Raw genomic sequence first — 26,592 nt, forward strand, 5'->3', positions numbered from 1 at the left:
CATCCTGTCCAGTCGGCAGTAAGAAATGAATGCTTACACACTCCCTCCGCTTGCTTTCTCTACCCTTTCATGATTGATGGAATGGCATTACCTACTTCTAGGGTGAATCTTTCCATACAGATTAAAGCAATCAAACCATCTCACACGGGACATGCACACGGGACAACCTCATCTAGACCGTTCCTCCTTGAAACTTTTTTCCCCAAGTGATTCTATTATTCTAGGCTGTGTCAAGCTGATAACTAAAAGTGACCATTGGAAATATCTTTATTTCAAGAATACTTGAAGAAGTAAAAAACAATTTCATATGTAAGGTGATAGCTTAAGTTCCTGTTTAGATTGGTTGGCTATTGAGGCAAAAAGGATCACCATGAACTTAGTAGCTCCAATCCCACTTGTCCTGTTTCAAAGAAGTACAGGTGACCTTAACAAGTTCCCTATATAGGGTCTCCCAAGGCCAAAGGACTGTTTTTCCTGGAGTGGAATCTGCCTCTGTGCTCCTCCAGTTTGCCTGCAGAATTCGGTTCCCCTAGACTGTAGGACTTGCATTCCAGATGATGCTGGCCAAGGACCATTCTCCTAAGTCCTCACCCCTCAGCATTTTCCATCTCAGAAAAAATCACACAATCTCCCCTTCTAATGTTCTAGATATATCTCTTACTTTCTCCTCTGATGCCAGCTAGAGAAGATCGCTCTACTTCCCTGGACCTTGGATGGTGCCACTGAATCCTTTTAAAACTCCCCTCATCACTTGGTGGCATTGGTGAACTTCTCTGATCACATAACATAATCACAGAGGGTACGAGCAAAGAGACAAGGCTACTGCGACCACTGAGAAGCCTCACAACCACAGCAGCTGACACCCACAAGAACAGAGGCAGGTAAGCCAGGCCCGTAGCTTGTTGGCAATGCACTGGTATATCACGAAGGAGGTTCTAGGTTCAATATCCAGCCATCCTTATGAAAAAACAAAAGATGAATGCATGTGTCGGCAGAGAGACATTCATGACTGAATATCCTGATGGTATGGATTTCTGTAACAAAGAAATGCCTAAAACCAGAATTTTTTAAAAGAACAACCCATTATTGGATGGATTAATTCACACCTAGGAAGACATAATATACCAGATCTGAAGCTATTAAGCCAATATAACCCAAGAAAACAATTTTTAAGACCAAATGACAACATCACTCGTACCTAGAAGCAGTCTCATCATAGCTACGTGGTGGGAATACCAGGCTAAAGCAGGGGAGCTGGTTATGCCAATAGGAAGCTTGTGACAGGCACGATTACCCTAGTCTTTATTGACAAAAGAAATCCAATCAGACACAGGCCAGCAGCTCAGCCTTGGCTGCAAACCCTGCGGTTCCTGTGACCAGGCAGAGAGCTATTTAACCTGGAAATAGGTATTGAATTTCTAACACAGTTCTAGGCACCGGGAACATAAACAGCCATGAGCTGGGCAAAGCCCTTCCTTTTACAAAGATCCCAGCCTACAGTGTCACCATGACAGTAAATAAAGAGATGTGTGCATCAAATATGGCTGCCTGTGCTGATGACCCTAAGGAAACTTCAGAGCAGAATTCTCTGGAGGAGGCAAGCATGACCAGAGGAAGATATCTGAGTAGAGAGGTGTACATCGAAGGGGGTCTATTAAGAGGATTAGAGAAAGGGACATTTGAGGCAGAGGTCATTTCACAGTAATAACAAGCAGAATCTGGTGAGCCAGAGCACTGCTCTGACCTATGCCAAAGTCACAGAGGAAGCTGGTACCCAGAGAGGCTACTGCCAAATTTAACAACCACACCCCACAAAACCTCACAGAAAGTGGTAAGATGTTAGGAGGTTATGTCAATATACTGGGAAGTAATTAGGACACACAAGCTGCTATGCAAAGAATAACCCAACTTATATTTTTAAACTTAGCATTTGTGGGCATTTTCATGTATATCCAGCTACACATGTATGTGCTTATGTGTGTGTAGATGTGTTCATGTATGAATACATATGTATGTTAATACAGAGGTGGGGAAGTCAGAGGACAACTTCAAGTGTCAGCCCTTAAGTACCATCTACCTTTCTATTTTTCATGAGACATCAGAGATCTCTCACTGGCCTGGAACGCACTGACCAGGCTGGGCTGGTGAGCACTGGGCTTGCATGCATGTCCCTGGGCCCATAGGCCGTAGGGTTGAGTCAGGTGTTCATCAACACAAGGCAAGTTCTTCATTGACCGAAGGATTTGCCCCTATCTGATTTATGCTTTGTAAGAGCTCGGGATGTCATAGGAATAGAGACAGCTGTCCATGGGGCAGATTCCTGTCACAATCTGTGAGAAAGATGATATTGACTTGGACAAATAAGTTGGAGAGGCGAACGTTATCATGCTAAATGCTGGAATAAATTTCTAAAATTGTAATGATGGTCAACAAGGCAGGTAGGTAACTTTAGTAAAATGACTCCTTTATCAATACACCTTCAAAATGTGTCCTCACCTGGTTTTTTAGCTGCAATGTTTTAAAGAAAAAATGAACATTACCAGAAGTATTCATGTCCACCATTTAATCTCCCAAACATCAACGCTCTGACCTTGAGCTGCACACTCTAAATGTATGTCTTTCTTGAACTATGACCTTCACCTGGGCATGACTGGGGATAGTTTCCTTAGCAGAGAGTCGGAGTAGAAGTCTACTGTGAGAATATGTGTCTATACTCACTCTAGAATATCTCAAGCCTCAATGACTCCATACTTGCCTTGCCTGTTGAGTGTAGCAAATCTCGCTCCACTCTCATTTCTTGATCAAGCTTGCTTAGGATTTTAAGCTGATAGGCGTCCTTTGTCCTCAGTTACTGCAAAATGTCAACAATGTCCACTTTGTGTCCCAGCTTTGCCTCTAAGTTCTACAACTGTTTTGGTTTCTAGACAGGTTGGACTAAAATCAAACACGGGCTTCTATATTTTACATACTCCTAAGATTAATTTGTGATAAGACTCAGGAAATGACTGAGGTATCCAGCTCAACAGCAAACTGTATGAACTGTCCTGCCTCCTCCCACTCTGCTACCCCATGTAGAAATGGAAGAAGGAAGGCCTATGCGCATGGCTTGTATGCAAATGCTCATGGCAGCAGTTGCCATATGACCTCACAACAGTGGAACTCAGTGTCCTGCAACATGAAAGCAAGCTCCCTGGTCCTAGTGAGGACAGGTTTTACAAACAAACCTACGGCAGATCAAGGAAACACGATAAAAGGTTACATGTTCTATCTAGAAACACAACGTGCATGTTCACAGCTGATGAGGGATTGAATTTGGGAAGTGACTAAAACAGGGGTAGGAACCAAGGGCAAAACCCTAACAAAGACCGGTGGTGGCTTTCCTAACCACACAAGAAGAAGAGAAATCAAATATATGTATAAACCATGTCCAGGAGCTGCTTTATAGTTGATGGAAGTAGTCTTCTAAATCTAATATGGTGGTGGCTACTAAGGCTTAGTGGGTTCTTACTGCTTTCCTTATGCTAAGGAGGGCTACTATCACAGCTAGAATTCAACTATAGGCCATGTTCTTTTGAACCATACATTAATAATGGGTCTTGCTTTCTTAAGTACCACTAAGTGTCTATCACATTCTGGTGAGACCATAGAAAACAAGGGACTTGAGACCTTGGTTCTCATTGGTGAAGCATAACGATCAGCATATATTATATAGATGCTAGTATCCTATTCATACAGCTCTATACCACTCTTTAATGTGGACACTCAGAAATGTGTCCAAACATCCATGGATTTTACAACTTACTCAACAACTGTTTGTTACACATAGTACATTTCAGGCATTATCATAGATGCTAAAAGACAGTGGGCAAGATGGATTCTTTATCAATAGGTGTTATATTCCAAAAAGAGAGGAAACACACAATAATGAGGGAGGGAACACATAGGATTTCAAGAGATGGCTTAATTGCCAAGAACAATTAACATTCTTGCTCAGGACCTAGGTTCAGTTCCCAGTACCCATACAATGGCTCACAGCGGCTATAACTCCAATTCCATGAGATCTGGCTTCTGTAGGCACCTGCAGACACATGGGGCTCATAAACTCGCATAGGAACACACACAGAAATAATAAGCAAACAAGCATTCTATGACATAAATAAATATCTATTTACAATAAAACAGAGTCTCAAAGAAAAGTAGAAATATGGGTAGGACATGACTTGGGTTTTCAGGGACAAGCATTCAGGCAATAGCTGAGCCAAAAGCTGAATGAGAAGTATTCAGTCACTGAATTAGCTAAAGATGGTGTGCTGGCATCAGCCTGCTAATTTCACACCATCCAGCAACATCTGTAAAGGATTTCATCATCGACTACATCCCATTCTAATGTGTGGATGACATAATAGCATTGTTAGACATTTGGTTACTTTATTTCTTAAAATCTATTAAGGATATCATACCTATATGCAACCAAAATCAATCATATCCACCCCTAATTCTTCCCTCAAGCTTTCCCCAGATTTCTCCCAACATACCCCTTTCCAACTTCATGTCCTCTTCTTTTTCTTTTTTTGTTTTTTTTGTTTTTTGTGTTTTGTTTTGTTTTGTTTTGTTTTGTTTCAAGACAGGGTTTCTCTGTATAGCCTTGGCTGTCCTGGAACTCACTTTGTAGACCAGGCTGGCCTCGAACTCAGAAATCCACCTGCCTCTGCCTCCCAAGTGCTGGGATAAAAGGCATGGGCCACCACCGCCCAGCCTCTTCTTCTTTTTTAACCACTCATAAATGCAATTAGTGATGCTCGTGTGGGTCCATCCTCCAGAACAAGGGCAAACTATCGGTGTCCATGCTCTCAGGGAAGAGCGATTCTCCTTCCCACTGCCAATAGCTTCTCTGGCATGGGCCAGGCTCATGCCCCACCACATCCATTATGTTAAAATTCTCAACAGCTTGGACTTTCTGAGCTCTTGTGCAGAAACGACAGCTACTATGAAGTTCATGAGCGCAGTGACCCATGCCTCACCCACATGTCTGTCCTTCAGCTCTTACATTCTTTATTCCTCTTCTGCCATGTTTCCCAAGGCTTTATTGTACATGCAGAGAAAGATTCATAATTATAAAAAACATTCATCTATGTGTAATGGTGGATATCTGTAAGCCCAGTACTTGGGATTGTAAGAAAGGAACAAGTTCAGTGCTATACATACATGTAGGCAAACACATATACACATAATACAGTAAATAAATATTTTTTAAAAAAAAATCAAGGGCAGATGATTTAGACCAGCAATAGACTGCTTTCATGGTAGTGTGAGACAGTATATCTAATCCTTCATAGCACAAAATTAATTATTAGTTAAACAAACTGGTTTCAGTTCATAAGCAAAGTGCATGTGGGAAACTAAATTTGGTCCGGAGATCAGATTTTCCATCAACCCTGCGTGATCCACCTGCTTCAGCCTCCGAGGTTCTGAGAGTACAGGTGTGCATCCTTTTGTCGGATGCTCCCAATCCATGCATAAATGATACATCTTCGCTGATCTCGGCTAGCAGTGCCATGTCACTTCTGCAGCTGATCAGAAAATAAACTCTTACGCTCTGCTAGGTGAGTGAACAGTGAATTTTCCACGGGCATGAAGCACAAACGTCCTTCTCTGTATCAAGCCAGATTTCGATATCATTTTGAGGAAATTGTTCTGGCAGAAAGGAGGGTCTCTGAAATGTCTAGGCAATACCTCAAGGGCAGCTCTTAAAGTCGCACTGATGTCAGTAGACATGGTTCAGAACAATCAGCATTGGGCTTCCTGCAATGGCGCTGTGTGTGCAGAGAAATGTCCAGCAGATCTGAAGGCCATGGCACATGGTGGTAGTGTGGGACAGTGACAGGCACATGAAACTATGCTACAGAGCTTATGCTCATCTGTGTGTGTCCATACCTTCACATACACGATGCCCTGGCAACTAAGCTTAGCACATGTCTGATAAATATGTGTTGCTCTGATTTCCAAGAAGTACAATGTGCATTTAAATTCACAAGATGAAAAAGGGCAGAGAGATAGCCAGAGACTGCAGAAGGGAGGAGGGGCTGCGGATATTTATGGCCAGTGAAGACAGTTGTAATTCAGGACATTTTAATTAAATTCTGAGGCTCCTAACACAGTTATTCATTTTTATGAAAATGTTTTATATCCCAAGAACATTTTAAAATTCAGTACCAATTTATACCTAAATTCTTTTTTTTCTGAAAGAACTTGGGTCATTTTTAAGACTGTAGGAGCTTGCCTTTCCCCCAGCCAGTAAAAAGCCACAAGCCTTTCTTCCTATGCAAGAACTGTAGAGAAAAAAAAAACAAAAACAAAAACAAAAACAAAAACAAAAACCTCAGTATTGAAGCACATTCTTGCTGAAGAGATTTGGTAAACAAAATATCAGTTTTGATACAATGACTAAAGAATATGGTATTCTTTCCTGATTGTATTCCGTTCTTGCTACATAGCAGGGACTGTCATACTTTCTATTTTAATCATTCATAAATGTCCAGGACACATATGCCTAACTACTGGATGATTTTACTTTTACCATAACACAAATGTCTATCTTAGTAAATGTGGTCTGCTGGGAAGATTCTGTCGCTCTGAGAGCCTTCTTGCAGGAGAGTGTCACACAGGGGCTTTGTTGTTCTTTTTCACATTCTATCTTCACATGTTTTTTAAATCGATATTCACAATAATTTTAAGTTTCCCTTGTGATAAAAAGGTGTTCAGATATGAAATTGTATATAAACGCTTAGGTGATTGGGAAATAACACACATGTAGATATATATGTGTATAATAAACACTACATTGTTAAAGAGCTAATGGGTGAAGTTCACTATAAACAGACTAAGAAAAAGAGTATATGTGATTATAATGCAGAAAGAATTTGATAATATTTAACACTTATTTCTAACAAAAGCAGTCAGGAAATCCAAAGAAATTGGAATTTTACTCAACTTGCTAACAGGCAGTTAAAACATCTGTAATGCTCCACTTAATTAGAAAGCCTGGAACATTGTCCTGCCACCAGCAACACATCGGGATGTCTGCTCTCACTGCTGCTCATGCAGTAAGTTGGCTCTGGTAGCCTGCTAGACTCAAGCCTGAATACCAATGACACAGGTCAGAAACAAAGGGAGAAAGTGGTACCAGACGACACATCTACACAGAAGGCCCAACGACTCCCTTCAGTAATAAATGATGCTTTCCTCAGTGGTAGAGGAAACACAAAATCTTAAGAAAAATTGCCTCTGCCCATTGAACTATAACTAAATTGAGGATTGACCAAACCAACAGAAATAACAGAATTTTGTTCTTAACTCATTTGTATCTTATTTGTAATTATTTCTTTCTTATCAACAGTCTTGCCAAACAACTGTATTTTCATTCCAAAAGGTTTAAGTATAGACCTAGTATTCCCTGCAAGGATGTACCTTGTCGAAGGAAGAATAGTACCTACTTCAACAAGATTATGCACCGTGTTGAAAAATAGAAAATGTTGAAAATTAAAAAGAATTCTATTTAAAATTTTGTATATATGAATGCTTGCCTTCATGAATGTGGTGCCTACAGAGGTCAGAGGAGACCAGAGGAGGCCATCAGTTCCCCTAGAACTAGAATTACTGGTTCTTGAGAGCTTCACTGTGGTGCCAGGAACTGAACAAGGATCTGCTAGGAGAGAAGCCAATTCTCTTAACTAATGAGCCATTTCTCCAGCCTCATAATACATAATTCTAATTATACAATTAATTCCTCACCCATTAATCAACCAAAGAAATGCCATTATTGACAAAAGAACTTGCCAAAAAACATTAATAAAATTGAGAGGATGCAGCAGTATAAATAGCATGTTACAACATAATCTGTATCGTGTTTTAGCATGAGCACATAGTCATTAAAACACGTATACATGGGGCTGCAGAGATGGTTCTCAATAGTTAAGAGCACTGGCTTCTCTTGCAGAAGACTTGGGTTCTATTCCTCTGCTCACATGGTGGCTCCCAGCTGTCCGTAACTCCAGTTCCAGGGGACCAGTGCCACCTTCTCAGTTCTGTGGCCACCTGAACACACCTAGCATGCACATATATGCACATAAATCAAAATAAAAATAATTCTTAAAGGAAGTATATATTCATTAAGAAAAGGCTAGAGGACTCAGTTTCCCATGTTACGATGGTTGACTGAAGAAAACCTTACAGGTTCCTCACGCCGTTTCCAATCTTTCTGATTCTCCATTTAAGAACGTGCATCCTCAATTAATGCTGCTTACAATTTCAGTAAGATGCAAAGTGGAAAAAAACCTCACATATCCCCAGCAGGGGAGTCACATCTTTCTGGCAATTAAGAGATCATTGATATTTTCTGATAAATTACATATTTTAGGCTAGAATTCATTCTGAACTTCACACAGTGTGGTTGAACCAGACCTGAAAGAGCTTAAAATGTCAGATATTAGGAATATAGCAAGATTTCAGGGTCTCCCCTGATTCTCCCCTTAAACTTCTCAACCAAGGGCTCAGCTTTCCTGTGTCAGTGGCTATCTCCCTTCCCAACAACAGCTCTGGTTTCACGACGCCATCCTCACAAACAGTTCTTCTGATGAGCAATTTTCACCTGATGAGTGTTCTAGGTGTTTGCATTGATATTGCTTTCATTTCCCGCTTAAACCATCTAAACAGGGCATTGGAGTGTCTGCCAATCAGCCCGGATCGCTGATGATCTTGATGTATTTTGATACCTGATTAGAGAGTCTTGGAGCTGTGGGCCAGAAATTTGTTTCCCAGGAGAAGTTTCTAGAAAGAACCGTGTTCCTAACTGTTTAAAACTTAACTTTCTTTTTTTATTACAGTGCATCAAAGTTTCTCCAGTTTCTGTGGATTCAGCCTCCCTTAGTCCTCGAAGTAAATACAAAGATGGCTCTGATACACATTCAAAGCTTCAAGGAAAGGATTGGTGTGCTCAGTGATCTAACCCTGGACAGAAAAAACGGAAGAAAAACGCAGCCTACAACCTGAGATAGAAATCAAACAAGACCTTTAACTAGAATGAAGGTGGTAGATTGGGGCTTATTTAACATTCTACTCTGTGGAAGTCCCCAAAAGTAAGTATTGTGGAACATTCCCACAGGACCTCTTTGGCATACTGAGAGCTGCTATAGATGTCAATGATTCATTTCTGTTATTTTCATCTCTTTATAATTTAAATATATTTCTCTATTCTTGCTGGCTGATCCAAAGAAATGACAGATTCTAGGGCCATGTGTAAGGCCAAACACAAAAGTTTATAGGAAAGATGATACCATTACAATCCGGGTATACGTCAACTGGATGAGTGGTTTTCTAGCAAGCAACGGGCAAGGTGTTTGATACCCAGCATCCCAAGCCTTAGGAGAGAAGGATCAAAAGTTCAAAGTCATCCTTAATTGTATCATAATTTCAAGGCAAGCCTGGGCTGTGTGAGACCCAAGGAGGAAGGAAAGAACCAAAGGAGGGAGTCGGGGAAGGGAGAAGGAGGAAGATAGAGAGAAAGTACCACATAACCAAAGCAGTGGTCTCCCTCATCATCCTAAACCTATACAGCACAGCTATTCCACTGCTAGGATGAAATACCATGACCGAGACAAGTGTTTAATTGAGGGCTTGCTTATTGTCTCAAAGGGTGAGTCCACTGTCATCACAGTGCAGAGCATTACAGCAGGCAGGCAGTCATGGCACCAGAGTGGAGCTGAGAGCTTACTCTGATCCACAAGCAGGAAGCTGAGTCAGAGAGTGAACAGGAAGATTGGAATGTAGCCTTCAACACCTGCTTCAGAGCATGCCTGATCATCATGGCCTGATGGCCATAGAGTCACCCTCTGAAACTGTAAGCCCCCATTTAAACGCTTCCTCTTATAAATTGCCTTGGTCCCGGTGTCTCCTCACAGCCATAGAACAGTTGCATCAAGTAGCTCTCTAGAGACTACAAAGTGAGTGGGATAAACAGATGAGAGAGAGAGAGAGAGAGAGAGAGTGCAAAGCCCTTAGTGATAGGATATGACAGCCGTGATTCTAGAAGTTTCCCACACTCAGATTCTTCCTCCATCTTTGCTGACCAACTGGAGACCACCCTGCACAGCAATGAGTACAGAAAGAGCTTCGCATTTCTCAGGTAGTACATCTCTTACGAAGATTAAGAGCTTTGTTGGTTTTTAAAATATTTATTTACTAATTTATGTACTGTGGAAGAGAGGCACGCATGCGTGGAGGTCAAAGACAACCCAGGAGAATCCTTTATTTCCTTCTACCATGTGGGTGCTGGATATAAAATTCTGATTATCCAGGTTAGCTGCATGTATCTTCTTTCCCTGCTGAGCCATCCTGTTAGGCCCAGATAGAGTCCTTTGTGAATATAGTGTGTAGGTCAGAAGTATGAGATAGTCTTAGGACTTTAAAGAAAGTACCACCCCCCAACAAAAGACCTCTTTTTCTACATCTTGAACTACAGTATAATATAAATCTGTGGTGGCCAGGGCATCAGCATGTGGAAAGAACCAGTGTGTAGAAGAGATCCATAGAGAGGCAAGGCTAAGCCCTTGGAACCATCCCCTACCGGAAATGAGTCATACTGGTCATTTGGTGCATGTGGGTGAATCAGTCCTTCCTTGCCTAAGGCTTTATGAGCTCAGATTATTTGACTTTCTACCATCTTGACCACCACTCTTCAAGGCCCACTTCTGTGCATGCACATCAGAGACTTTATCTGCCTGGTGTTTGCAGCTCAGTCTGCACAGTCCCCAGTCACTAATGTCCATAAAGCTGTGATGGATAGAAGACACAAAACTGTAAAGCTGTGATGGATGGAAGACACAAAACTGGACACGGGCATAGCTGTTTCCTTCTTCTGAGGAGCTGGACATTTGTCAGCAGTAATTATTTTGTGTAAATCATTAAAAATAATTGAGTCGCCAGGTGGAAACTTATTATCTCTGTGTCAACAATCTCATGCAAAAACCAGGTGACTCTGGCACCATTAAGCTTAAGCTAAGATGAAAAAAAAAAAAAAAAGACTTTAGCCCAGGATGTTTTCCTTTCTGGTTTTAAAAAGACCCAGTAGGGAGGAAGAAAATCGCACGGTGATTATTGAGCATTTCAGGAGCATGAGCCACGGGCTTGCTGGGATTCAAATGTTCTGTGTTGAAACCTTATTAACACTTAAAGGGTGGACGTGGAGATTGACGTGCAGCTAAATCTAGGCTGCCTGATCATGCTATGGAAAAAGTAGAAGTCCCCTGAAACTTTTCTTGGTAGTGTAGATTTTATCTATGTTCCTGTGTTCTCTGTATCATCATTTATTCATGCTAATGACCCCATTACAGCATTGTACAGACCAAGATACAGAAAGATCCCATGGTTAAGAGAGTATCCCATCAGGGCTTGTTGGTGGAGATACCAGTAGTGGGTCTCTAATTTTTTTTCTAAAGCAAGAACATCATCTACTAAAGTTGAATATCAATTAAGATGATTAAAAACATGATAAGATTCACAGATATTCTACCCAATGTTTGCACATATGTTTAAAATTGAATACAAGGATGTAAAAACGACTCAGTGGGTAAATGCTGATCACATATACCTGAGGAGCTGAATTCAGATCTCCAGAACCCACATAAATGCCCATCTATAATTCCGGTGCTCAGAAGACAAAGGCAGGGGATCGTCAAAGCAAGTTGGCAGGATAGACTAGTTATATATAGGTCAACTATGGGTTTAAGTGAGAGAAAGTCTACCTTGGTGAGGTGGAGAAAGATCAAAGAAGACTGTCCTTGTGTGGATGAGCACATGCAAACATGTTGGTATGAACACACACATGAACACAAACCACATACATTTGAGGGAGAAAAATTAATGAATATATGAATAAATAAATAAATAAATAAATACAAAATTAGAAACAAAAATGGATCGTAGGGTCAGTTTCTTAGACTCCCTGGTTTCATTGTGATTAAGAACTGACCATGAATATGTCATAGCTGTTAACTCCTCCTTGCAGTCTTTCATGCTCATCAGTCTATCAACTACATCATAAAGTTATAAAAAGCAGCATCTTGGCTGAGCATGGGGGTGCATGTCTTTAATCTCAGCACTCCAGTCCAGGCAGAGGCAAACAGATCTCTGCTAGTTCAAGGCCATCTTGGTCTACTTAGCCAATTTAAGGTCCTCAAGCATCAAGGATTATACACTGAGACCTGTCTCCCCCCCCCCAAAAGATATATTTGCGCCCCTTCTGCCTGGTTCTTGCTGCTGGGGCAGACCCATAGTTGGTCTGCTCCCGTGAAGACTCCATATCACAACCCATCCTACAGGACCCACTGCACTCAGAGCTGTTGAGAAGTTGAGGACCTTCTGCACTGAGCGCAGTTGGACAACAGCTTGACTTCTCCACAGAAAACCCAACAGTTTGAAGGCCTCCCACGAGATCTACTGCCACCAGCACAACAGATCAGCAGCTTCTCTGACCCTGTGAGGAGCCCCCAGTTGGAAGGCCCCACAGGTGGTCTGACACAGTCAGGGCCACAAGCCTAACAGGAGATCTGAAGCAACCCAGGGACAAATGAGGCAGACTCCATAAAGTCACCCAGATCAACAAACACCATGGATATCCAGATGGCAAAAGGCAAGTGCAAGACCATAAGCAACAGAAGCCAAAATACCTGGGCATTATCAGAACCCAGTTCTCCTACCACAGCAAGCCCTGAATACACCAACACACCTGAAAATCAGAAATCTGCCCTAAAATCCTATCTCATGAAGATAATAGAATCATTTAAGGGGGATAGTGATAACTCACTGAAAGAAATATAGGAAAACACAGACAAACAGGTGAAGGAATTGAATAAAGCAATCCAAGACGTAAAAGTGGAAAGAGAAACAATAAAGAAAACACAAATGGAGGCAAACCTGGAAATGGAAAACCTAGGAAAGAGGTCAGGAATTACAGATGTAAGTATCACCAACAGAATACAAGAGATAGAACAGAATCTCAGGTATAAAAGATATGGTAGAAAAGATTGACACAACTGTCAAAGAAAATTCAAACTGTAAAAAACTCCTAACCCAAAGCATCCAGGAAATTCAGGACACAACGAAAAGACCAAATCTAAGAATAATCAAAATAGAGGAGAACAAAGATTCCCAACTCAAAGAACCTGAAAACGTCTTCAACAAAACCATAGAAGAAAACTTCCCCAACCTAAAGAAAGAGATGGAGATAAAGGTACAAGAAGCCTATAGAACACCAGATAAATAGGACCAGAAAAGAAAATCTTCTCGTCACATAATTATCAACACACTTAATACACAGAGCAAAGAAAAATATTAAAAGCTGCAAGGGAAAAAGGCCAAGTAACATGCAAAGGTAGACCTATCAGAATTATATCAGACTTCTCAACAGAGACTATGAAAGCCAGAAAAGCCTGGTCAGAAGTTATGCAGACTCTAAGAGAACAAAAATGTCAGCCCAGTCTACTATACCCAGCAAAACTCTCAATCAATATAGATAGAGAAAACAAAATATTCCAGGACAAAACCAAATTCAGACAGTATCTATCTACCAACCCAGCCTTACAGAGGGTCCTGGAAGGAAAAAAATTCAACACAATGAAGATACCTGCACCAAAGAAAGGACAAGATATTAAGCATCTCACAACAAAGTCAAAAACAGAGAGCCACAAGCACATAAAGCCACCTACAAAAACAAATATGTTAGGAACCAACAGCCATCTTTCTTTAATATCTCTCAATATTAATGGACTCAGATCACCTATAAAAACATAAGAAACAGACTGGATATGCAAACAAGATTCAGCATTTTGCTGCATACAAGAAACATACCTCAACAATAAAACAGTCACTATCTCAGAGTAAAAGGATGGAAAAAAGTCTTCCAAGCAAATGGTCCAAGGAAACAAACAGGAGTCACTATCCTAATATCCAATAAAATAGACTTTCAACCAAAAGTTATCAAGCATAATGAAAAAGGACACTTCATATTAATCAAGGGGGAAAATCCACCAAGAGAAACACTCAATACTGAACATCTATGCCCCAAATGCGAGAGCAATTAAATTCATAAAAGAAACTTTACTAAAACCCAAACATTCATTGAACACCACACAATAATAGTGGGAGATTTCAACACCCCACTCGCACCAATGGATAGGTCATTGAAACAGAAACTAAACAGAGACACAGTGAAACTAAGAGAGGTTATGAACCAAATGGATTTAATAGATATCTACAGAACATTTCACTCTAAAAGAAAAGAATACACTTTCTTCTCAGCATCTCATGGTACCTTCTCCAAAATGGACCATATAACTGGTTACAAAACAACCCTGAACAGATATAAGAAGATTGAAATAGTACCATGTATCCTATCAGACCACCATGACTTAAGGCTGGTCTTCAATAACAGCAAAAAAAAAAAAAAAAAAAAAAAAAAAAAAACTACAGAAAGCCCACATACTCGTGGAAACTGAACAACTCTTTACTCAGTGATAACTTGGTCAAGGAAGAAAGAAAGAAAGATATTAAGACTCCCTGGAATTTAATGAAAATGTTGACGCATCATACCCAAACCTATGGGACACAAGGAAAGCAGTGCTAAGAGGAAAGTTCATAAGCAACAAGTGCCCTGGTAAAGAAACTGAAGATATCTTACACTAACAACGAAGCAGCACACCTGAGAGCTCTAGAACAAAACAAAGCAAACTCACCTAACAGGAGTAAAAGGCAGGAAATAGTCAAACTCAGGGACACAATTAACCAAATAGAAACAAAGAAAACAATACAAAGAATCAGAAAAACCAAAAACTGGTTCTTTGAAAGAATCAACAAGATAAATAAACCCCTAACCAAACTAACTAAAGGGCCAAGGGGCAGTATCCAAATTAATAAAATCAGAAATGAAAAGGGAGACCCAACAACAGAAAATAGGAAATTCAAATAATCATTAGATTCCACTATAAAAGCCTATACTCAATAAAACTGAAAAAAATCTAGATGATATGGATGGTTTTCTAGACAGATGCCACATACCAAGAGCAGGTAAACTATCTAAACAGGCCCATATAGCACAAGGAAATAGAAGAAGTCATTAAAATCCCCCCAACCAAAAAAGCCCAGGGCCAGATGGATTTAGTGCAGAATTCTACCAGGCCCTCAAAGAAGACCTGATACCAATTTTCCTCAAACTATTCCATAAAATAGAAACAGAAGGAACACTATCTAACTCATTCTATGAAGCCCACAATTACTCTGATAATCTAAACCACACAAAGACCCAACCAAAAAAAAAAAAAAAAAACCAAAGAACTTCAAGCCAATCTCACTTATGAATATTGATGCGAAAATACTCAGTAAAATTTTTGCAAACTGAATCCAAGAATACATCAAAACCATCATTCACCATGATCAAGTAGGCTTTGTCCCAGGGATGCAAGGTTGGTTTAATATACAAAAATCTATTAAACTAATCCACTATATAAACAAGCTCAAAGAACAGAAATCACATGATCATCTCAGATGCAGAAAAAGTATTTGACAAAATACAATACCCCTTCATGTTAAAAGTATTGGAGAGATCAGGAATTCAAGGCCCATACCTAAACAGAGTAAAAGCAATTTATTGCAAACCAACAGCCAATATCAAATTAAATGGAGACATACTTGAAGCAATCGCACTGAAACCTGGGACAAGACAAGGATGCCCACTCTCCCCATATCTATTCAATATAGTACTCACAGTGCTGGCTAGAACAATAAGACAACAAAAAAGATCAAAGGGATACAAATTGGTAAAGAAGAAATAAAGGTATCACTATTTGCAGATAGTATGTATAAGCAACCCCAAACCTTCTACCAGAGAACTTTTCCAGCTGATAAAAAACTTCAGCCAAGGACTGGATATAAAATTAACTCAAATAAACCAGTAGCCTTCCTTTATACAAAGGATATACAGGTTGAGAAAGAAAATAGGAAAACAATTCCCTTCACAATAGCCACAAATAACATAAAATATCTTGGGGTAACTCTAACCAAACAAGTGAAAGACCTGTATGACAATAACTTCAAGTCTCCTGAGAAAGAAATTGAGGAAAATGTCAGAAGATGGAGAGATCTCCCATTTTCTGGAAGAATTAACATAGTAAGAATGGCCATCCTACGAAAGGCAATCTATAGATTCAATGCAATCCCCATCAAAATCCCAACACAATTCCTCAAAGACATGGAAAGAGCAATTCTCAAATTCATCAGGAAAGGCAAAATACCCAGAATAGGGAAAACAATTCTTAACAATAAGAGAACAGCTAGGGGAATTACCATCCCTGACCTCAAAGTTTACTAAAGAGCAATAGTGATTTTAATTAATTAGTTAATTAATTAATACCCTGCATGGTATTGGTACAGAGACAGACATGTTGATCAATGGAAGAGAATTGAAGACCCAGAAATAAAACCACACATTTACCATCACTTGATTTTTGACAAAGGCGCCAAAAATATACAATGGAAAAAGTAAATGGTGCTGGTGTAACTGGCTGTCTGTATGTAGAAGAATGAAAATAGACCAATATTTTTTACCTTGTACAAAGCTCAAGTCCAAGTGGATCAAGGACATCAACATAAATCCAGATACACTGAATCTAATAGAGGAGAAAGTGGGAAAAAGCTTTGAACTCATTGGCACAGGGGGAAATTTCCTAAACAGAACTCCAATGGCTCATGCTCTAAGATCAAGAACTGATAAATGGGACCTCATAAAACTAGAAAGCTTCTGAAAGGCAAAGGTCATAGTCAATAAGACAAATTGGCAACCTACAGATTGGGAAAAAATCTTCACCAACCCCACATCTGATAGAGGGCTAATATGCAAAATATATAAAGAACTCAAGAAGATAATCACCAAAAAAACTAAACAACCCAATCAAAAAATAGGGTATAGAACTAGACTGAGAATTCACAACTAAGGAATCTCTAATGGCTGAGAAGCACCTAAAGAAATGTTCAAAGTCCTTAGTGATTAGAGAAATGCAAATCAAAATGGCCCTGAGATTCCACCTTACACCACTCAGAATGGCTAAGATCAAAGACTCAGGTGACAACACATGTTGGAGAGGATGTCGAGAAAGAGTAACACTCCTCCATTGCTGGTAGGACTGCAAAATGGTATAACCACTCTGGAAATCAACCTGGAGGTTCCTCAGATAGTTGGAAATAGATCTACCTGAAGACCTAGCTATACCACTCTTGGGAATATACCCAAAAGATGGCCCACCATGCCACAGGGCCTTATTTGTCAGCCATGTTCATAGTGGCCTTATTTGTGATAGCCAGAAGCTGGAAACAACCTAGATGTCCCATGACAGAAGAATGAATACAGAAAATGTGGTTCATTTACACAATGGAATACTACTCAGCTATTAGGAATGAGGACATCCTGACTTTTGTAGGCAAATGGATGGGACTAGAAAATATCATCCTGAGTGAGGTAACAGACGCAAAAGGACATGCATGGTATGTACTCACTAATAAATGGATATTAGCAAAAAAAGAAAAAGAAAAAAAACATACAGAATACACAAGATACAGACCTCAGAATTCAAAAGGCTCAACAAGCAAAAGTGCCCAAGTGAGGATGCCTTAGTCCCACTTGGAGAGAGAAGAAAGCAATCATAAGTGGGAAAGGAGGGAGGAATTTGGGAGGGAAAGTGGATGGGGAGGGGAGAAGCTGTTCTGATACTGGGTGAGGGAAAAAGGACTGAAGTCCTGAGGGCCAGCAGAAAGAATGTAAACAGGCAACCTCAGAAAATTGGAGGTTGGGGGGCCCCCAGAGTGCACCAGAGACCTGGGAGGTGAGAGACTCCCACAACTCCCAGGGAGGGATTTTTGATGAAATGCCTGACAGTAGGGAGAGGGAACTTATAGAGCCCCACCTCCAGCAGGAAGACAGGACATCAAGTGAGGGTTGCCATCCCACAATCACACCTCTGATCCATAATTATTTCTGTCTGAAAGAATTACATGGATGGAAATGGAGAGGAGTCTAAGGAAAACCAGGTCCAGTGACAGGCCCAAAGTGGGATCCAGCTCACGGGGAGGTCCCAAGGCCTGACACTATTACTGAGGCTATGGAGCACTCATAAAAAGGGATCTATCGTGACTGCCCTCCTAAAGACCCAACAAGCAGCTGAAATAGTCAGATGCAGATATTTGCACCCAACCAATGGACAGAAGCAGCTGACCCCTGTTGTTGAATTAGGAAAGGCTGAAAGAATTTGAGGAGAAAGGCGATCCTATAGGAGGACCAACAGTCTTAATCTGGACCCCCTAGACCACCAAACAGACAGCATACACCAGCTGATATGAGGCCCCCCAACACACATATAGTAGAGGACTCCTGAGTCTGTGTTAATTTAGAAATGCTACATCTAACCCTCAAGAGACTGGAGGCCTCAGGGAGTTTAGAGTTCAGATGTGAAGGAGTGGTGTGGGGACATCCACATGGAGATGGGATGTGGTGTGGAGGAGGTGTGGGATGTGGAGCAGTTGGAGGGTGGGAGGGGAGGCGGGGAGTGGAAAATGGAGTATAAAAAATGAATTACAAATAAAAAAGATATATTTACTTTCATATGTAAAAAAATGCAATTTCTGACCCATTATTCCTCTATTTAAAATTTTTGAAACTTATCTGCTCACTGACCCCACCTCGGTTTATGTAGTCATGGCTTGTCTCTTGCTTTGTGATTATTTAAAATTCTCAGTGCAAATGTGTTAAAGAAAAGGAGAAAGTAATAAATGAGAGGTGAAGGAAGAAAGGCGGGAGACAGAAAGGGGGGCATCCAGTGTCCAGCAATCTCATCACTATTACCATTCCTCAGTGCATTATCAACGGTTTCAAATTCTGTATTAACTTTTGGTGAATTTCTTTAAACGTGTTTTGGGTGTTAAGGAAGATTTCTAACATAGATTTATATTAAAGTGCCCCACTAATCGTGGCCAGAATCACATTCCTAAACCTACAAGCCCTCATATCCCACCTCGGATGACTGGCCTTGGGGTGTGTACTGGCTAGTTTTGTGTCAACTTGACACAGCTGGAGTTATCACAGAGAAAGGAGCTTCAGTTGAGGAGATGCCTCCATGAGATCCAACTGTAAGGCATTTTCTCAATTCGTGATCAAGGGGGAAAGGCCCCTTGTGGGTGGGACCATCTCTGGACTGGTCGTCTTGGGTTTTATAAGAGAGCAGGCTGAGCAAGCCAGGGGAGGCAAGCCAGTAAAGAACATCCCTCCATGGCCTCTGCATCAGCTCCTGCTTCCTGACCTGCTTGAGTTCCAGTCCTGACTTCCTTTGGTGATGAACAGCAGTATGGAAGTGTAAGCCGAATAAACCCTTTCCTCCCCAACTTGCTTCTTGGTCATGATGTTTGTGCAGGAATAGAAACCCTGACTAAGACAGGGTGCATCTCCTGGGGAGCCCACATGCAAGCCATAGCATCCTGCAACTGCCTACACCCTGTCCCCCATCCAGTGACTCCACCTCTGTATGCTGAGTTATACATTGGGTGTGTTCCACAGCCTCTGAACTCCAAAGCTTTGTTATTCATGTCCACCTAAATGCTCTACACCCTTTTGGACCCATTTTTCTCAAACAGATAGAAAACCACCTCAAGATGTGAGTTAATTTAGGAAAGTGTTTGTTTTCACCTATGGGACACCTTCCAAAGCTAAAACCAAGCTTTCCTTTAGGAAGAAAGATGAGCCATGTCACCTCAATCCCCAACAATCAGTACCTAAAGCATTGTAGCTGCATCTTTGGTGGTTTCTCATAGGAATGTCTCCATTTCTCCTCTTTTCTGTCCCTGTCCCGTGAATATTGTGAGTGTGGAGATCTTTCACTAGGCAGCCGAGTATGTGGGAGGAAGCATGGCATTGTGAGCCTGGCTCCCAAGAATCTTGAGCAGTTCTGCTATGGTTTGTATATCTGAGATTATCGTGTAGATATATGCCCCACAGCCTGCTGGGAATGAGAGTCCAGTGCAGATAGGCAGGATTGATGGTTTACACTAACCACAGCTGCACCCTAACCCTAGCAAAGCTGAGAAAAGCTCCCTGCCGCTAACCTACAAGGCAAGGGTGGGATGAACCTCTTTCCAGACCACCCACCTCTGGTACTCTGTGGCTGAATGTTTATTTCAAATGCAGTTTCCCAGTGACTCGTGATCCAGTGTTGGCTTATGGATCTATCTTTCCTTTCTTGGTAAGCTTTTCTCTTAAGTGCTATGCATTTGTTGGTGCAGATGTTATTCATTGAGACCACCCTATAGGTTTAGCAAGTTAGATGGACTGTGGTGAATCTTAAAATGTCGAACCAAGTTTTAACAATTCTACTATCCAGGAATTCTAAGCTGTTGTTTCTTAAATTTAATAATATCCGGGTTTCTATTAATTGATTTACCCAACAATCCTTAATGGTCATTTCTTAAATCAAATATTCTGGGTGTTTTTGCTAATTTTTCATATTTTCATTATTCTTGTGAGATTTTCACATAGAGATACAGTTTTATTACATAAAATAATTTCTATTTTGGTGTTGAAATAGCTTCCACCTCTAACTAAAGTTCCATATAGTATTTAATTTTAATTCATTTTTTGTTTTGTTTTTATGAGACAACATCTCATTATTTAGTCCTGAATGTCCTGGAACTTCACTATATAGACTGGACTGGTCTCAGACTCACAGCGATCTGCTGAGTTCTGGCTCTTCTTCCACCTCCAGAGTGCTGGGATTAAAGGCATAGCCACAACACTTTAATATTTCAACTTTCAAGTATTATTTTCTTTAAATAAATAAACCCAGTGGCACCTTTGTCAGGAGTTAATGAATCAGTGAATGAATTCACCTTCTTGCCAAGGTCAAGGCTAAAAGCCAGTGTTTCTCAGGCTCTTACTATATTCTTCACATTGTGGTGCATTTTATAATTTAATCTTCATAATAATCAAACTAAATGAGCATTTAGCACTCTTCAGGTTAGAGAGATGAATTTACTTGCTAAAGAATATAATTAAGCCATCTTGTTCACTCGCATTTATAATGTCAGCACTTAGTAGGCTGAGGCAGGAGTATGGCAAGTCTTCACACAGCTTGAAATTCATAGTAAGAACTTGCCTAAATGTGCAATGAGCAGATAACTATCTCAATGCATATTTCACAAGAGATCAATAAAGGTGTATCTCTGACCTGAGCTTGATATTAATACAGAAAATGAGAGTTAGAGGTGCCTTTTGTCATTACCATGACCAATACTCCTTCATGTTGTCATCCGCTCTAGCTTCTCCATTGTGGAATGTGTCAGGAACTGTACACAAGTGGCCTAATTAGTTACAAGGAAAGCCCAAGGAACTAATGACCTTTGTTCTTATAACTTACAGAATGGAAAAGCATGTCCTGAGTGGGTAGGGAGTGAGTGAGTGAATATTGGATATATCCATCTGGTCAACCCACTTTGGGAAAACACATAGTGGCCAGGGGATATCAATCAACTACCTATCTAAATCATCCCTATATAAATCAGCTTCCTTGTGAGTTTAATTTTGTGGCAGAGTCCTCCATTTTGTTATGTAGTCAGCTTTTCAAATACAATGTATATCTCTATCACAGTGTCTTGTCTTTATACTTCCTTTGCCTACCGTGTAACAAATGGTTAGAGTTTCATCTGTTAATACTAGCTACATCCTGCTTTTCACCACTGACCTCCACAGAACTTGACTAAGCTTTTTAGTCACCAAAATATACCTATATATAAGCTAACCTTATAGACTATTATTATTATAGAAAGATTCTTAGACAGTGTAAAGTTGTGAATAAAGCAACAGAGATGGTTTCTTCCAAGGCACAATGCTTTATATATCATTGAAATTATTAGTGGAAGCTATATTTTGAAAGAGAATGTTTCGATTCCTGCCATTTTCTACACTGTATTACATCTAAAGTTTTACTAGTTTGCAAAAATCAACATTAGTAGAGGTTTTTTGCTCATGTATCTTTCAGATCTGTCTGGGTTGGCTCATTAGCCTGGATTGTCATTTGCCAAACTCTACTCTGTGGGTTGCAGTCACACTAATTTGTACGTCTTCATTATTTAAGGACTAGTAGCTATAAGATCTTTTCATGAGAGATTATAATAACATGGGAGAAAAATGCAAATTATGCGAGCATATTTAGATCATCAGAACTCATTTTAATACCCACGACTACTGGAGGCCACTTGGCTATACCCAGTGTTAACTAGCATATGAATATGCCCATTATCAAAAAGTCATGGCAAAGGAAATATAAGTCTATAAAGCAAGAGTGTCATATTGGGAAGAACAGTAAAACCTGCTAGTGTAAACCCAGAAAGCCATGGTGAAAACAGCCACACATTTCCAAAGCAATTCTACCAATGTAGCCAGAGAGCTGCCAAAGGCCTGTATGGCATCTCTAGGGCATGACACAACATCAGCTCTTCAGTGAGTACTCTTAACAATATTGCGTCCAGGAAATCACAGTCTGAACTGCACATAGAAAAATACGGGACCAGCAAGAGAGCACACTGATCAAGAGTAACAGTCAATACACTCTATATAGCATGGCAGAGTACTTGAAAACTTGGCTTCTGTAATCAAACCACTTTCAACTCTAGGCTTGACCATTGATTAGCTGTGCTTGTCTAACAGGCTAATAAAGCACCCTTAACTGTGGCCTTCTGTAAAATGGAGGAAAACTGAAAGAAAATATTACCTACCTTTTGTGGGAAGAGTAACAGTCTTCCGTAGAAGTCTACTTTCCAATTCCTGGAAACTGCCAATGTGTTATTCCACGTATCAAAACAGGATTCCCTGAAATCATACATTTAACTCACTAATCATGTTAAAATAATGAGGTTAATGGGTGTGGGAGTGCATGGCCATTTTGCCTGCTCTAATAGGGTAGCAGATACAGAAAGATGGCTCATGAGTTGAAGCCAGCATGGCTATACACTGAATGTTGTGCCAAAGTGGACAGAGGAGCAAGATTTGGCCTCCAATAAGTTAACTTGTGCTAAGTTTTAAGATCAAAAACCCTCTGTAGCTGAAGAGAGATTGTGAGAAGTTAAGTGTTGACTGTCAGGAGGTCAGTTGGTGGAGTGTGGGCTGTCAAAGCACCCGAAATGCTTCCTGAAATGAAAACATCCCCACCCCTGAGAGGCTGAAAGTCTCCCCTCCTCCAGAGGCAGGACTGGGAAAGGACCTGCAGTCCAGTCCCCTAACCACAAGGTGCTGGATTCTGTAAACATCCTGAAAGCATAGAATCATAGCTTATTCCCGCCCCCCTACCCAGTCATGGAAGAAAAACCACCAACATTTACATTTTAATCCAGCAAGACCTGTGTAGAGCTGGACTTCAGACCCACAGAACATTGAGGCTAAATAGGTGTCGCCTTGAGCCAAAGTTTGTGGTAATGTATTGGGCAGTCATGGATAATGAATGAACCATCTCACAGTTTTGTGCTGAGAATCTAGGCATGTCAAAAATATACAGCTCTTGGTTTTGGGTCCCCTGTTATCTATTCTATTGGTATGCATAACTTTTGGCTATATTAAAAAAAATAAACCAACTGGCTATGGAACTTCTCAAACTCTCCTGGCATGAAAATATCATTAGCACAAGTGGGGTTTTTTTGTTTTGTTTTGTTTTGTTTTCTGGGGTTTTTTTTCCCAGCTAATTAGAAGCCGCACCTAACAAGCAGTACACTTTGTATAGAGCCTTCTGCTGCCTGGCTACCACAGAAAACAAGTTGTGAATCCAGCCCCTAGAACTTCTCATTAAGTTGTACTGGTTACTGGCCATCAGAAATAGCCTTTGTTTAACCTTGAAATGCAAATATTGATACCTCTCGCCAACCCACTAGGAAAGATGAAAAGCCTTTAAAAGATGCTTGTAAGAATTTAAGGATGGTGGACATCTTTACTCTCCAGTCCTCTCTTCCCTAAAAGTCTCTCCCTACACACATGATCCCTGTAATTTTCTTTAGCTTCCCTGCCCTAAATATCCCTCTCATCATGTAAAGCATATGCGGGGAATGATATATGAAGGTTGAAAGACGAATTTGGAAAGTCTAGAGTAGAAGTCATTTGATCACCTGGAAAAACAGCAGCAATATCATCGGGTCTGTGGAGGCAAGTTGGAGAGCCAAGGATTCTTGCAAACTAGGTTATTCTTGCTTTTCGATAACCAGGTGCATTTCTTCTAAATGATGTGGTGTGACTTTCCTCCCTAGCAGATGGGTAATTAGGAAGGAAAAAAAAATCCGGCAATCGACAGCCACACGTGGGGAAGAAGACTGAGCTGCTGGCCTGCTGGTGTGCTGTCAATTTCTATCCAGTATTTTGCAACCCTGACTTTAAAAAAAAAATCACACTATTATATGCTTTTGGTGGAAGAAAACCACTCATTATGGTGGGGCGGGGCACCCAGGCTTTGTGCCAAATCCCACCACTCTGTACTTAAAGGCTTTTAGCAAATGTTTTATTAATTACTTTTCTGGTCCTGAGATAAAATACCATGATCAAGACAACTTAGAGAAAGAAGGGTTTGTTGAGGGTTTATGGTACCTGAGAATGAAATCCACCGTGACTGGGCCATATGGCAGCAGGCATAGCTGCAGAGGACAAAGCCAAGAGAGTTTGCAACCTCAACCTTAAGTACAAAGCAGAGAGAATAACCTAGAAGTAATACAAAGTGTCGAATTTCAAAACCCACCTCCAGTGACAAGCTTCCTCCAGATAGGCACACCCTAAACATCTCCAAACAGCACTGCCAACTGGGGACCAAGGGTTTAAATACTCAGGACTGTGGGAGGGCAGATATTTCTCATTCAAACCCCACAGCAAACAGTAAAGAGTTCAGAAACTGCTCTCTGGTCCTGGTGAGAGATCAAGAGATCTCCCTCATCCTTATTTAGCCAACTACAACTGTGGTGAGGCTCCCATGATACCAAGAAGGGATAGTGAGGCATGCTAAGGAAGCCCTGTAGCAGCTAGAGCATCATGGGTAACTCCAACCAAGGGCTTTGTCAATTACCTTCACCCCAGTTTCTACCATTTGAGCTATAGACAAACAATTGCCATGGCAACCATTATCTCTAGCACTTTATATTCTTTGCTCATTTCTGTTCCACTTTTGCAAAGCATTAGTGTTCTCGTGTTCATTTTTTTTAACCATTCTTTTTTTTTTTCTCACGCATGCAGCTATGCTCAGCAGCCCCTATCATCACATTGACAGGATTTTTTTAATGGCCTGGCATTTGGCTTTTGTTAACCATGAATTAAAATCCACCTGCTCAGAGCTCTGCTTTGAACACCAAAGTTTCCTTCAAAGCGCTTGAAGAAGATGGGCTGTCTTGAGGTACTATCACCAGCTCTTTGTACTTGAGAGCTGGTGAACAGGGCTGGCCTGATCTGGACAACTTTTAAGAGTGAAATTGAAAGAAGAAGAAGAAAAAAGGATGGTTGCCTAACTAGATTCCAGGAGCCCTTCCTCTAATCAAAGTCTAAGCCTCGCGGATCATTGCTCTTTCTAGGGCTGGACCCGTCCATCTCTTTCATATATAAAAGTATGACGTGCTGAGATATGTTCCTTTCAAGGCCTTTAATACCAACTTTTCTGAACCTTTATGAAAAATAATTACTCATTCTTAGAATCCTTTACCTTACCAAAAAGTTACAGTGCTCTTTGGTGCTATGATTAGAGCCAAGAAGGAGGAACAATGACTTCTCTGTATGTCTCTGATGGACAGCGACGAGGACATCCGTTCTGTCACCAGCATCTGTGGCACAGACACGTGGTGGGGGCTGGTGAGTGCCTCAGGAGATCAAGCACAGTTGCCACGGGCTGACTGCAGTACCACGCGCTGCGATAAATTGAATCGAAGCAAAGCGTTGCCGTCATCATCTTACAACGATGGAGAGGCAGTTCAGAAAGAGGGAGTAACAGGGCCAAGTCTCAGAAGCTAAGTAGAAAGGCTGACCCTTGTCCATAGGCCAGAGCATTGTTGCAAGCTGATCTGAACTGTAGCATGGTTGAAACCCATCGGGCATGCATACCTGCGCAAACGCAGATAGCCGCGAGGCTGAACCCCACCCACCTGCAGTCCGGTTTCTGTCTAGAAGGTCCGGATGGGGCCTGAAACTGTCCACGTCGATACTGCTGGCCAGGGCCTCACCTGTTCAGGATGCCTCACCTGTTCAGGATCCCTGCTGTATCCTACACTTTATTTAAATGGCTAAGTTAAGTGAAATAAAGGCCAGAGACCCTGTGTAAGTTTGCCTCCGTTATACTGAGTGAGGTGCTAGAGTAGGAAGCATGCAGACCCTCGTGGAAAAAAAGGACCCTCCCGGCAGAAGTAGCAAGGCACGACCAGGGACCTCCAAGGAGAACACGGACTGTGAAAGAGGGGCGACTATGAGAAAGGAGTAGCTCTTCTCAGATCTGTTCTCTG

Source organism: Mus caroli, unplaced genomic scaffold, assembly GCF_978045245.1.
Source record: "Mus caroli unplaced genomic scaffold, Mus_caroli_1 scaffold_2, whole genome shotgun sequence".
Classification (NCBI taxonomy): Eukaryota; Metazoa; Chordata; class Mammalia; order Rodentia; family Muridae; genus Mus; species Mus caroli.